Source organism: Ochotona curzoniae, unplaced genomic scaffold, assembly GCF_017591425.1.
Source record: "Ochotona curzoniae isolate NIBS_2020 unplaced genomic scaffold, NIBS_Ocur_1.0 scaffold_1852, whole genome shotgun sequence".
Taxonomy (NCBI): Eukaryota; Metazoa; Chordata; class Mammalia; order Lagomorpha; family Ochotonidae; genus Ochotona; species Ochotona curzoniae.
The window spans coordinates 20,508,911-20,523,217 of NW_024467087.1; positions in this window are offsets into that span (position 1 = coordinate 20,508,911).

Here is a 14,307-nt window from a genome sequence, read left to right on the forward strand (position 1 = left end):
TTTTGTCCAGGACCGTTCTGTGCTTTCCAATGATATGTGCTGAGGAATCGTGGATTCTATCGGGGTTGGGCTATTGGTCTTTATTCCCTACCACAGTGTCTCCTAATGTCCTCAGTTTTGTCAGACTTGCAGAGATGCACTGTTAACAGACAATACATTGTCAATGTTTCCTAGTTAAAATTAAGAGCTCTGAGTTAAACAGTTGTAGAAGAAGGTGGTGGAATAGAAGTCCAAGATCTTGCTACCTACCCCTCAAAGAAGAAAAACAAAGAAGAAATTACAGCATTTCTAGGTGGGAGATGTCATTGTATCATGAAACAACAGCATAGAAAGTGATATAAAGCACATTGCAAACAACTGTGGGGAAAAGGGTATGAACTGCCAAATCCCAGGAGGACCCACCACTGCCAAGGCCTGCAGCCCTGGCAAAAGAAGGGTTTAGAGATTTCACGGACTGGGAATCCAATTAGGGGACCTGCCTGGAATTTGAGCTATAGCTGTTTCAAAGGAGGCTCTTGGTCTGTCTCTGCAAATGCCAGAGCCCAGTCTGCAGCAGTGCAGCAACATATTAGGAGAAGTCACCCTGCCAGCTTGCTGTTGGCCTAAACTAGTGCTTGGCCAGAAGGCATGAATTTCAACTTATGTGAGCCCTTTAATTGCAGCCACAGCCAAACTGTAGTCCATCCTAGCAGTCAATGAACTCAAGGGTGTGTGTGCTATGATACAGATGGCTTGCAACTGTTGCTGTAGCCAACCCAACAACCCATGTTTGGCCTAAGCTACTGCTGGGCTTGAGGACCTGTGCCCTTAGTACACATTCCCTGCAATTAAAGCTAAAGCCAACATGGAATCATCCTGTGGCACTTCTGAGCCTGAGAGTATGCATTCTAACCACATGCTCCCAGAAGCTATGGTTGTGGCCAGCCTAAAGTTGGCCTGAGTTGCCACTCTGCCTGAGATTTGTGTATTATATTACATGCTTCTGGCCTACTTACAAAGCTAAGCTTCTGCTTAGCCAGAGCACACATGCCCCACCCCCCACTCTTCTTGTTACTGTGGAATAACTTCACATTGCCTTTCCTGTGCCATTATTTCCACTGCTGGAGTGGCTGCATGGTGGATATCTCACCACCATGGCTATGTTGGCCACCCAGTCCTAGGCTCCCTTACCTGTATAGCTGCTGGAGTCGAAAGGGCTCTGACATGCTACTGCATGCACTGTACCCAAAGGCATCAGTGAAAGCCAAAAATGTTAGAGATAGACTACAGTAGACAACCTTCTAGAATCAAAGCCTGTTCAGCCTACCAAACAAATGCCCTAAGGCACATCTTTAGGAGAAAGGCATTTATTATTAAGATCACCCTATGAAAGTGGTAAAGGCAATTGATCTGCCAGATGTACAAATATGTTGACATGTGTGCACAAGAAATAAGAAAACACAAGATAATATGATTCCTCAGGAGCTTAACAACTGTTTAGCAAGAAAAAAAAAAAAAGCGATTGAGAAATGCCTGAAAAAGAATCAAGAATTATTTTAAGGATACCAACTAAAATGTAAAACAGGTTGATTAAGTTAGGGACATTCATGACAAATTCAGCAAAGAAATAGTAATTTTGAAAAAAAAAAGAATCTTTGAAATGAAAAGCTCAATAAGTAAATATAAAAAAAAGGATTGATATTCTGGAAAATGCTAGGTTCATATCTCTCTCAGGCAAAAAAAAAAAAAAATGCAGGCAGCTTCCAAACTCTCTAGTACATATTTATAAGAAATATTTGACCTTTGGGGATTCTTGAAGACAAAGAAAAGGCAAGAGTTTAAAAATATATTCTGTGAAATAATAGCTGAAAACGTTCCAAAGCTTAAAGGATATTCAGGTAAAGGAGTCCTATAGGAACCCCCCCCCCCCCAAAAAAAAGATATGATCAGAAAGGTTCTTCATTGTGACACATTATAGCTAAGTAGTCAAAGAGATTTTTAAAAATAAAAAAAAATCACCAAGTAACATCTAATGGAACTCCCTCCTATTAGTCTTACAGAAGACTTAGCAGAAGCGTTTTAGGACAGGAAGAATAGGAAAGATTTTTTCTAAGTTCTGAAAGAAAAAGATGCCAACAAAGAGTAGTCTGGTTATCCTTCATAAGTGAATGAGGGAAAAAAACAAGATAAGCACAAACAGAATTCATCATCACGAGTCTGGTTTTACAAAAGATGTTTAAAGCAATACAGTGTGCAGAAGCAAAAGATAGAATCATGAAAGCAGGAAATACTCTAGAAAAGAAAATACATAGGAGAGAAACAAAGGAATGACATTTCATCAATTCAGTAAACAACCCAGCCTTAGAGATGAAAAACAAGAAAAGAATAATATTAGAAATGATACTTAAAGAGAGAGGTGTATATGATAGCCCAGTTGGGATGGACTGGATTAGTCTGCTGCATATACTGGCATGTGCAGGAACTGAAGCTGGGGGCAGGCCTGGTGGGGGCTATTGGGGGTCAACCCAACTAGGCTGCAGTTCCTGCTAATGTGCATAAGTGCCAGGCCGTGGCACACTGGGCTTGCCTGGGCTACAGTACCAGTTGGCATGGAACATAGGGCTGGGGAAGGAATTGACCAGGCAAGCATAATCAGCACTATGTGGTATACTGGCTGGTACATGCGAAACTTATATCTGGGGTCACACCAACTGAGGTTTTTGGGGGACTCCTAAACTAGATCACTACTCAAAACTCTGGCCACAGGGAGAATCATAAGATTTGTAGTCCTACCATGTAGTTTATGTATTGGGACTGTGCTTCCTCGATTGCTGATGAGCATGGATGACATGCCCAGGTGTGTAAGGGGGACATGATGGCTAGCTCATTTGGAAGATCTTTTTCTGCCACTCTCACTGTGTGTGTGTGTGTGTGTGTGTGTATACATACATATAATCTTAAAAATGCCTGTGTTTCATCTCTTCATCTCAAAGTAACTGGATCTGATCCTGATTTTAACTTCCTGCTAATGCAGATTTGGGAGTCAGTGGTAATGACAGAACTGACGGGATTCCTGTTGTATGCATGGGAGACCTGGATTGGGTTCCTGGCTCTTAGCTGTAGCCCTAGCTCAACTTCGGTAGTAAAACAATGAATGGGAGCTTCACTTACCTATCTAACTAAAAAATAAAAAGCTTTTAGCAAGTCTATTGAGGAAAAGATACACTAAGTAAAATGGAGGCATTACAACAGATACTGTACACAGCGAGCCTTTAAAGACTACTGTGAATAGCTATCCATAAATAAATTGGAAAAACAAGGGTAAGTAAGATTCTGGACACGTTAAGCCTTCCGAAATTGAATGATGAAGACAGAAAACATGCAAATACCAAAAGAAATAATACTTAGTGTTTAAAGTATATCAACAAAGAAATAGAAAATTCCAGTACTAGATGACTGCACTATTCTACCAAATTTTCAGGGAAAATAACATTTTCTTAAACTATTCCCAAAGTTTAAAGGGAATTGAATTATATTTTCCACTGAAAAGACAGTAATATTCATCACACAGCTGGGAGGGGGAGAGCCTTAAAAGTCATATGGAAGCACAAATGCTGCTGAATAACTGAAGTATTCTTAAACAGAGTGAATCAGGTGTTATCACAATACCTGATTTCAAGACATAGTATGGAGTGATTGTAGTAAAAGTAGATTAGAGACTAATGGAATAAAAGAGACCCTAGAAATAAACCCACACCATCAATAAGCAATTGATTCTTTCTTTTCCTATTTATTCATTTATTTATTTTTAATTATTTTTTATTATATTTTTGAAAATCTTTACATAGTTAATTAGAGTAAAAAGGTTCAAGGGCTACAGGAAAGTGGGTAAGATTATTATTTCCATATTGTTTCCTTCATGTATCTGAGGTAAAGGGGGATATTGAGGGAGAAGCCCCACCCAGTCTCCCACCCAACCCAAGTCCCGGATGTGGGGCATGCTCTGAGATACTTGCTCAAGTGGTTTTGATAGTTCACCAGTTATGAATCGCTGCCAGTCTCGCCTCTCCGAGCACGATGAGGTCATTGAAGAATCCACTGATTGACACAGTCCATCATAGAGTCTCCATTTGCCCAGTATTTTGCTGCCAACATATAGCTGAGGTGGTTGATTGATTTGTTCTGTCTTCTGTTTTTCTTGGTTAGGGTTCTGCATCTGGCATTTCAATTGGGGAGATCCCCAAAGAAATTTTGAGGTATTCCCAGACCACATTCTTGTATATTCTAGCAAGCACAGGGCCCAGCACAGTCCATCGCCCTGATCAGCTGGCGGTTGCAGTTGCTGGGTTGGTTTTGTTTCCATCCCTGTCTTCCACTGGAACCAATGGGTGTTGCAGTCTAGACTGATTCTACCCAGCACATACTTGGCTCTCATATAAACCAGTGGAAGCTGCAGCCTAGTCAGGGCGACCCCCAATAACCTCCACCAGGCCCGCCCCTACCCTGGTTTGCCAGTATATGTAGCAGACTAGTCCAGTCTGTCCCACATCCCATTTGGCTCTCATACATGTCAATGGGTGTTGAAGCTTAGTTCCATCTAACCAGCTCAACTATCCAGCCCTCATGGATATTATTGAGTGTCTCTCTATCTAGCCACCCCAGTCCCTGTCCTAGTTTTCGTGCCCTCCCGTGGGAGTGGTAACCCAAGAGGGAAGAGCCCACTATTTCCCTCCCAGGCCTCTCCCACTCCCAGATTATGCACTCTCCAGGTGGTTCTGTGGTTTAACTTGACAAAATTAGCCCCCAGTGCCAGCTACTGCCAGCTGATGCTGTGGCTAAGCCCAAACAACCTTCACCCACTGAAATTATAGATTGCACCAGTAGGAATAATCAGCCCAGCCTGGTTTTTCCCTGATCTGGTCCACATGAGGCACACAGGTGTTGTAGCCTTGCCTAGTCTGGTCTGTCCTCATCCCAGTTCATGCTCTCCAGTGGGAGTAGCTGTATGGAAAGGGGACACCCCCATATTCCCCCTGCCGGCTCTGCCCCCTCCCTGCCTGGTTGTCACGCGTGCTGGTTGGGTGCTGCGGTCACATCTGGCTCAGGCAACCTCACCTTGGCATTCCTTAATTGTGCACTGGTTTTTGTGCACTGTTTTGCTCTGACTTAGCTTAGCTCATCCCCTCACCTCTCCCGGCCTCTGCCTTAGACACCGTGGCTTAGCGTCCCTGACTCTCGTAAACCAGTAGGTGCAAGAGCCTAGCTTGGCATGACTTGTGCTCCATGCTGGTTTCTAATTTTGTTTGTAGGGTAAGGTTTGCTCAGTCTTGCCCAGTACATCTCATTCCATTACCAATTTACACATTAGCCAACTGTTGGAGCTACTGGCCCAGCTTGTTCGACCCCAGGTCTGGACCACATGTTCAACAGTGGGAGCTATGACTCGCCAAGGGAGTTTCCCAAGTTCCTCCACTTGATCCACTCCCAGACCCAGTTCTCATATGTGCCAATGGGTTTTAGGCCAGTGCCCAACGCAGTCTGGCCTTCCATTTGGCCTTGTATGGCCTGGTGAACATTGCAGCCCGGCCCACCCCACACCCTATTCAGGATGCACATTTGGGTGCTGTTGCCTTGACCAGTCCAGACTGTTGCAGGTTCCTTTACCTGTGATTGATGGTAGTCTCCTTGGTCACACCTAGCTTAGTGCATCAGCACCCAAACTGTTGAACTAACCAGTGGGGCTAGAATTTCCACAGGGTTTGGCCCACATATCCTCCACGGAATCTACCCCCGGTTATGGTTTTCGAATGCTAGTTAATGTCATGGCCCTGCATAATGTGACCCCCTCTGCTGGTCTATCACCATGTCAGGTAATAGGATATCCTGCTGGACAAGCCCCAACCCTTAGCTTTTGCATCAACTGGTATTCGGTGCTCTGCATTGTTCAGTGATTACAAGTTTTTCAAAGGAAGAGTTACTGTACTGGGAATCTTTAGGATTGACTCACATCCCAGAAGCACAGTGGGTTCAACTTGAAGCTACCTAAGCAGCGATTCAAAGAACCAAAACCTCAGAGCTCCCTGGCCAGGGGGCCAGCAGGTGGAGCTTGGTGCCTCCCAGAGACAGCTCCCCACGTGCACGTGGTGGCTGGAGTCAGGATCCGAGTAAGACACCCCATCCTGAGGCCCACCAGCAGCCTGGAGGCTGCTGGAAGTTTAAATCCTCAGTCCCAAAGTCGCACCCCGCCCCAATCCTATTCACTGCCCAATGAGGGTGGTGGGTGGGCCCTGAACCTATCTAGTCATGGAGACTTTCCCCCTTGGTGTACTCACCCCGAAGGGAGCAGCCCCCGAGCCCAGGCAGGCCTGGGGACAGCTCACCACATGCGTGTAGGGATCCGAAGGAGTAGGGATCCGAGCAAGGCAATTGATTCTTGACAAACATGCAAATGGAGGGAGGGCAGCCACTTTGATAAATATTACTTGCCCCTACCTTTCACAATATACAAATTTCAACTCAGAAGTGGATCAAAGGAATGAATATAAAACCTAAAACTGAAATTACCCGATGTAAACTTAGTAGAGATATTTTAAAAAATTTATTTTTGAAAGGCAGATTTACAGAGAGGAGTGATAGAGAAAGTCTTCCATCCACTGGTTCACTCCCTAAATGACTGCAGTAGCCAGAGCTGAGCTGATCCGAAGGCAGGAGCCAGAAGTATCCTCTTGGTCTCCTATTTGGGGGAGGGGTCCCAAGGACTTGGGCCATCCTCCACCTCCACTTCTTTTCCAGTTCATAAGCAGGGAGCTGGATTGGAAGTGGAATAACTGGAAACTGGAGCTTTTACCTATATGGAATGCCTGTGACACAGGTAGATTTGCCTGCCTTGCTGCTGAACCAACCCCAGTGGAGACATTTATGGCATTGGAGTAAGCAGTGATTTTTTTTTGATAGGTCCCCAAATGCATAGGCAACAAAAGCAAAATTGGAAAAATGACATAATATCAAATTGTGAAGTTTCTGCACAGGAAGGAAACTGAGAGAACATGGTTAAGATTAGAGAATGTTTACAGACTACTCATGTGACAGTGGACTAATATTCCAAATATGTACAGGCATCAAACAACTGGACAAAAACTACAACAAAACATTCAAGTAAAAATGGGCAAGCACTATGAATAAATGATTGTCAAAAGAAATATAAATGGCCAAGAAGTGTGTGAGAAATATTCAGTGTGATTGATCATCAAGAAATCAAAGCAACAATGAGGGGCCCACTCATAACCCTGAATAGCTATTACTGAGAAGGCCACAAATAAATACTGGTGAGAATGTTGAGAAAAGGTAACTTAAACATTGTTACTGGGAACAAAAGTCAATGCAGTCCTTCTCTGGTGCAATATGGAAGTCTATCAAAAATAGATCTACCACATGATACAGTATTCCCACTTTTGTGTACATAGTCAAAGAAATTTGAATCAGCATATGGGAAATATCAGCAATCTGTTCATTGTTGCACTTGTTCACAATAGGAAATATGTGAAATTCAACCTCAGTGCCTATTGATCGATGAATGAATAGAGAGGACATACAAAGAAGTATTACCCAACCTTGAAGAAGATTGACGTTCTGCCATCTGCAGCAAAATGAGTGGAATTGGAGGATACTATGTTAAATAAGCCAGACACAGAAGGACAAATACCACATGTTCTCTCCATGTGTGGAAGTTGATTAAAAGAAATTGTTGTAATGAGGCAAAATAGTAATTTTAGAGGCTGGAAGAATTGGGGATGAGCAATGAGCAGAAAAAGAAGGGTTGGATAATGAACATAAAAACATAAAAAAAATTCTAGTGTTCCATAGTACAATGAATAGGCTATCATTTACAGTAACATAGAAAAGAAGGGCTTAATAACTCTAAACATAAAGAAAATGAGTAAAGCAGGAATGCAATTGCCATCATTTGTTCAGTACACACTGTAAAAATATCTTAATCATGATGTACCCCTTAAATATGCACAATATTTTGTATCTATGAAAATGTGTAAAAGCCTTGTAGGATATAAAATGTATAAGTATAGGAAAAAATTACAAGCTTCTGTCTAGCCAACTACACACCCCTTAGTCATTTGAATTCTTGACAAAACAGAAAACACTGGCATCTGTACCACCCTTTTGGGCCATTCCTCTCTGGATGTGTCTGGTTACCAGTTTTCCAGGGCTTGCTGCTTGCTTGAGCCTCTTCTGTTCTTGTTAACTCTGTTCTCTGAAAGGAGTCTCCAATCTCCTCTCCTCCCTAATCTAACTTCATTTCATCTTGGCTGTAAATAATAGGCTCTTATTGTATGTCCTTTCCAAATCTCTCATTTATGGGCTAACCTTTAGGCATAGTGTTTTCACTAAGCCTTTAAACCTTTGATACGCAAAAACTTTTTTTCTCAATCTTGGTTTTTGTAAGTCAATACTTTCTCTTGAGAATAGTGGCTTTGCTAAGGATTTAGGGGTCTAATTCTAAAGTACACTCCAAGTATGTGGCTCTTTGTTTCGTGCATTAGGTCCTTGCCTAGATAATAAGTTTCAGCTTCAAGGTCTAATTTTAACATGGTTAAAAGTTGAAGAATAATGGAGGGGGTAAAAGGAGAGTGAATATCCATTTGTTAATATTTCAGGATGATATTCCTGTACCTTTGCTGTCTCTAGTAAATCATTTGATTTCCTCAGTGTTGGCCTTTTCCCTCTATCTCCCCCTACACATTGTGCAAAGTCCTTGCAGGGCTCATCTGAGTATTGTGGAGTTTCTGCCTTTGGGTATGGGATAATTTATAGGAGAATTATATCAGACTACAATCTGTACATCCAGAATAACAGCTTCAAGATTCGGAATAGAGGTGGTTATTAATATGAGTCCCAAGAATGAGGGTTGGAATTTTCAGTTCTGAGTTGAAATAACTCAGTTTTAGAAATCATTTAAGAATCATCGGGATAAATTGAAGAGCGGTATAAGTCCAAACAATTTTTCTCTTTTCACATTCTCCCTACTCCTTTCACATGTGTAACACACAGGCATGCATGTACACACACACGACATTTTAGACAATGGTAAGAACAAATAATTTTGGAGAGATAGGAAGAGTGAGACATGAATTTTGATGTCCCTGTATTCTGTCCTCCCATCCTGGTGGACTAAATCTGAGGGAGGACAAACGTATAGATTCTGACTTAAAGCTTGAGGAAATAAAAATTAGGATTCAACTTTTACATCCAGGATGGAGATCAGTGAGGTTGGAATTTGCTTGAGTAATATACTACTTGTCTCTTGAATGCTGCCGTCTTAGAATTGTATGGTATGACAGGCATAGGTTAAAAATAAGAATGAGAGAAAGAGGATGAGAGAAAGGGAGATAGAAAGAAAGGGAAAAGGAAAAAAAAGGAAAGACAGAAAAAGAAAAAGCTAGAGTTAAGTCTGCACTATTGTACTATCTGCCAACTCCATACTCCTACAAGGACATAGGAAATCATAGGAAAATGTCTATGGTCTTCTGAACTGAGTAGTTAAGTAACTACAAGAGAAAGAGCTAATGCACTCTCAAGATTTCTTTACCCAGAATAAGAGAATTCTGTGTAGAATTGGGACAGCCTCTGCCTTGGATTGGGAAATATAGTATTTTTCTGTGACTCACCAACACCAGAGAGATAAGTTGTAACAACCTTATACAACTTATGAGGCAAGTATTTTCCATTTTTTTAGGTTGATGAAGTAATGCCTTTCACTTACTAATTTCTATGATCTTTGTCACAGTCTCCACTCTGACTCCACGCTTGCCCATGTGGTGATTTGTTCAATGCAGCAATATATGGTGTGATGACAAGTAGAAACTTGGAGCACTTACAAATTGGAGTTGACTTCCCTTGCTTTTGTTGGACCTCTTGATTACTTTGTTCAACCTGTTGTACTATGAATGATGCATGTTTCAGTTAATTTCCCATCACAGCTGACAGCCAGCCAATCTCCAGATATTTGAATAAGGACCTTCCCTGCCAGTGAATAAGTCCAACTAAGTTGAGCCCTAATTGCTTGTAACAGAGTTGTAAGCTGAGTGAATAGTTTTTATGTTAAACTAAGTTTTGAGGTGGCTTGTTCAATAGCAAACTTTGATCTATATATGCACCATGTATGCCTAAGGTCAGATAAGTTACATTTGGAGCAATAGGAAAGCAAAGCCAACGTGGTGCTATTAGTTTGATCTGCCCTCTTTCCATAAACTTGTTTAGAGTTGACCATTGATCCCTGAAGATGAAAGAGTAAAGCACAAGGTGAAAATTGTGACTGAGTACTCAACATGGACTGACTGGGAAATTTTTGAATTTACTGGTATGTAACTGGCTTAACTTTTCCTCATTGGATGAAATGGTAGTTTAGAGGAAAAAAAAAAAACTTAAATCATGTTTGATTTTGTAACCAGGGAAAATCGTTTTGACTATATTTGTTTCAGTATTAATGGCCTTGTTTGCACTTGGTGTATCTGTATGATTAAGCCTGTAATCGTGTATCGAATTTCATGTGCACAAATGAAGACATGCATTGAAATCTGTTTTTGGAATCTCACGAGATACAAAATAGAGCCAGTTTTGCTCTGACTTTGAGGAACAGGAAGATATATGGACACCTGTAATTGGTTCTCATTATTGTCTTAGTGTTGCTACAGTGGAGGGCAACGTATAAAGGAAAATAAGGGCATATTTTGTAAGCTAATTTTATTACTAATATTTTAATACCTAACATTAGGTTGAGAACTTAGTCATCTCTGTGCTAGGCTGTTTATATGCTTGATTTAATCCTTATAACCATTTATGAAGTCATTACTTACCCCCATTTTATAGGCAAAGAAACTGAGACTCTGAGATGAAATTACTAAAGTTCATGAAATGAATAAAATGGCTGAAATCCAGAGCTCTTTGACTGCAACCAAAGTGCTTGATTTCATTTTGGCAAAAAAAAAATTGCTAGTTAAATGCATTGTAGCGTTTTAAAATTTATTAGTTGTAGTAATAATTTTCATTGCAAGAGAACTCATGTATTGAGAAGAACTGGGAGAATATAATTAAGTGCTGAAAGACCAGTTACAATTTTATGTCAGGACCTAGGACACTGGGCAGAACAAAGTTAAGAGAGGGGCCACTTTATTTCTTTTTAGATGGATGCTTTTCTTCTAATTCTATTGAATTTGGCCTGGGGATGGAAAAGCTACGGTTTTTCTCTTTAAAAGCAATAGTGATTTGCAATGAATTTTCTTGATAATAGCTTTCTTGTAAAGATAATAAAGAAGAAATATAATCAGAGTAAGCCCATTTGGTCTATACAATCCCCTTTCCTGCAATCTCCAGGTAAATACTAATCTTTAGCATTTAGGAATTGGTACATTTGATAAAATGTGTCCTTATCATGATTTTCTGGATATGATCACTTGTTTAAGACATGAAATATTTGTAGGCAAAGAGGATTCTTATACAAAATAACTGCCTGTATAATCCAGTCATTTTTTTCAATCACTACTCACAAGTTCCAGCAGACTCTGGAAGACAAAACATTCTTTGTTTCTTTCCTATCTATTCTTTCCCAGGATGTCAGCAGTGTAGCATTAGATTTTGGTAGAGTTAATTCAGTGATTTTCTGAGATTGTTGTAGCCTGTGTTGGAAGTCAGTATGGCTGCCTCACAGCACAGGCTACTTTAGCCATTAGGTCACTGGGGCACCCAGTGCTATATCTATGGTCATCTGTTGAGTGTCAGTCAATACAGAGTCACCCAACGGACTGGTCACACCGGAGCCCCTGTTTTTATCATCAAATCAAAGTGTTTGTTAGGAAGCACACTAGCAGGTACACAAAAAGATAATGAGATTGAATACGTGGTGTGAAAGCCATCTTTGAACTTAAAAGAGATCCTGCATATTGGAGCATGTAAGCAGCACATGATTACCATTTATTTCCCCATACTTTTTCCATTCCAGTTTCAAATGAATGACTGACTATTATGTGGCAAAAATAGTGATATAATTTTTCTGTGGCAAATTGGCCTACTTTGGAGATTGCCAGGCAACAATTAATGCAGTTTCTAAATTTTTTCAATTATATCCTATCCATAATTTTGTGAAATATGTGCCCTTTGGTTTGCCTGGATGTTGTCAGTATTCTTACACACACACACACACACACACACATCACTGAATATATGTTTCCAAGTGCATTTCATTTTCTTCTTTTAATACTAGGCAAATCTGCATAAGATACTGTACCCTTTTAGAATATAATTTCTGAAATCCAAGATTTCATTTTAACTCCAAATAACCAAATTGTTAGTTCCCTGTTGCTAAGGAAACCATTGTGTATAAATCACCAGTGAATACAATAAATGGTAGTTAGACACTTGTTTGGTAGGGCAAGTGCCTCTCTCCTTTGAGATTAGAAAATTACTACCTTTTGATTGGAAAGAGCAAGTCATGTGGGTTTAGACTATTGATGTAGAGAAACACACCTGCCAGGATTCTTTTTTTTCCCTTTTGTTTTGTCATAGATGAACAGGCAACAGACCTTGGAGTTGCTTTTAAGAAGAATTGGTAGCAACGTAACTGTTGTCTTTCGCTTTGCCTGCAGATGCCCCACTCCTAATAGTGGCAGGCAGACTACCTTCAGTGTCTTTCAAGTTGGTAGTTTCTTTCCTTTTGTACCCCTATCATCCTGACAGGCCTGATTCAGCCACCTCTATATCCAGTACTCATCACCGCGAATCAAAGATTTTTTTACGATAGTTTCCACATTGATATCTTGATGTCCACACACTCTGCTGTGTACTGCATCCTTCATGCATGGTGAAGGTTAAGTTTTGAGCCAGAATGCTTGTGCTCAAAGCTTAATTCCGCGATTTGTGAGCTTTTGGGCAGGTTACTTATCCTCTCTATGTCTCTGCTTTTTCCTCCGGAAAATGGTGATAATAATAATAGCTCACAAGGTTGTTGTGATAAAGATAGAATCAAAATGAGGGAAGCCCTTATTACAATGTTTCACATGTACTAACCTCTCAATAGTAATTGCTCTTGCTAATTTCCCTAAAATCATCCCTGTCTTTATCACTGTTCTTCATTCCAAAATCAAACACTTCAATGATTTTCTTGCCTTGATATTTAGAGCCTTTATCAATCTATATTCATAGTAAAATTTCTAAATGAATCTCAAAGTAGCACTGTGTAAGGTGGTTGTCTGTATTGGCAAACCACTGGCTTGGGAGTAATTCACTTGTGAGGGTAAATTTTCACCGAATGGCTATGTAATCTTAAGCTATTTTTCTACAGTTTTTTATAAAATGCAGATATCGAATGCTATTCTCATGGAGCTTTATTTTGGGAATTAAACCAGAAAACCTTTATAGAAGCACCTAACACAGCAATTCAATAACATGCTTTTTAACAAATGTGATTTCCTTTTTCCATTCCTTCAACTCATTTCAGTCACTCTGTTGGTTAGCAGCTAGCTGAACTATATCCCATTCAAATTCAGGTGTTGACATTCTAATGGCCCAATAGCTCAGAATATGACTATGCTTGGAGAGAGGTCTTTTAACAAGCAATAGAGTTAAAGGCAGGGTATGAAGGCAGGCCCAGTTCAATACGGTTAACGCTCTGATAAAAAGATAGAAGATGAACATGTAGAGGGAAACTAAGGATGTGAATACAGAGAGGAGAAGCCATGCGAGCCCACAGTGAGAAGATGGTCATCGGCAAGCCAAGGAGAGATGTCTTAGGACATCTTGATCTTAGACTTCTAGCCTCCTGAACTGTGTGAAAATAAATTTCTGCTGTTTGAGCTACCCAGTGTGTGGTATTTGGTTGTGGCAAGCTGGAAAGACTAATGGCATTGGCTTTCACATTTGTGGTGATTAAGTATCAACTTGACTGGGTTCATGCCTGAGTAGCTACTAGAACTTTATTTCCAGTTGTGTTTGTGAGAGTGTGGCTGGAGGAGATTGATGTGTGAAACCAGTGGACTGAGTAGTGATTTGTCCTCATTGTGGGTGACCACTATCCTATCATCTAGAAGCTCAGACTCTGTCATGCTTATGAACTGAAGCACTCTTCTTGCCTTGGATGTGAACACTCCAGCAGGTTCTCTGGCTCTTGGATTCCAGAACTTGCAACAATGGTCTTTTAGGCACTTGGAATTTTGGGCTCAGGCAGAGATATGCAATTGGTTTCCCTGATGGTGATGTTTTTGAATTTGGAGTAAACCAAGTTACTGATTTTGAGGTAGGAATCATGAAGCTTCTCAGCTTCCA